The sequence below is a fragment of the Lytechinus variegatus genome, chromosome 7, assembly GCF_018143015.1.
Source record: "Lytechinus variegatus isolate NC3 chromosome 7, Lvar_3.0, whole genome shotgun sequence".
NCBI classification, from domain to species: Eukaryota; Metazoa; Echinodermata; class Echinoidea; order Temnopleuroida; family Toxopneustidae; genus Lytechinus; species Lytechinus variegatus.
The window spans coordinates 25,513,708-25,514,861 of record NC_054746.1 but is presented as its reverse complement, the minus strand read 5'-3'; positions in this window follow the sequence as shown (position 1 = coordinate 25,514,861).

Here is a 1,154-nt window from a genome sequence, read left to right as displayed (position 1 = left end):
TAAGAAAGTTACGACATTTCAAAGTTTCGCTTAATTTCACAAAACACTTACATGCACATCCTGGTCGGTATGCAAATGAGCAGACTGATGACGTCATCCACTCACTATTTCTTTTGTATTTTATATATGAAATATGAAAAATTCTAATTTTCTCCTCATTGTCAGTGAACAAAATATTATTCCTGCCTGAGCATGTGGAATTGCCATTATTTTAAGATAATGGTTGATTCAAGTTGGTCCTAATTGTCAAATCTGTAAAAAATTAAATATTGTATAATTTAAACAAAAAACAAAGAAATAGTGAATAAGGGATATCATCGATTCTCTCATTTGCATCTCAACGAGTTGTGCAAATAACTGTTTTGTGAAAATATGCGAAACTTCAAAATGTCATTTTTCTTTCTTATTTTACAACCGATTCTGATGAAACTTTCAGCGTTATACTAGTCAGATTTTCCTTTATTGATTCAAATCAACAATTTTCTGGGAAAAAATTGACCTTGAATAGTTTTTTTGCAAATTTTAATTGTTTTTTAGTGCTTTACAATATCTTCGATATGCATTAAAAAAGTTTGTATTGCATTTCACCATTTTTGTTCAGTTGTCAAGCTCATTTGGGGCAAATCGATATGATCCCCCAGTAATTTCATTAGCCCCCCCCCCCCCCCCCTCCTGTTCCCCGGATCTACACTTACTCGTAAAACTAGTTGTGGGCCTGTAAAGTTGAGACAGAGATGGTGCCTAAAGATACAACGTAATTCACGTTATCAAACATATAGAAAAGCTTTAAACAGACTAAAAATAAGTTATTGACTTCATACAGTGGCGGAGCGTGACCCGGAGGAGACAAAGCATTGGAGGGGCACAGCATTGTTCACAAACAATACAGTTCCCCCTCCAATCAATTGTCTCCTCCGGGTCACGGTCCGCTACTGAACCCAAATCACCCAACCATTTTTATAATTCTGTTTGTGGTTGTGTACATGCTTCCCATCTTTTTCATCAGTCTATTGCAGAAAGTTGTCTTCCATGTGATTGAACATTTACAAGCAGAAAAGCCCCCTCTTAAATGGATGGCCCAGGTTGGAGATATTCATATCTCCATATATATAAAATTCGCAGATCAAAGTGATGAAAATTTGATCAAAATTGGA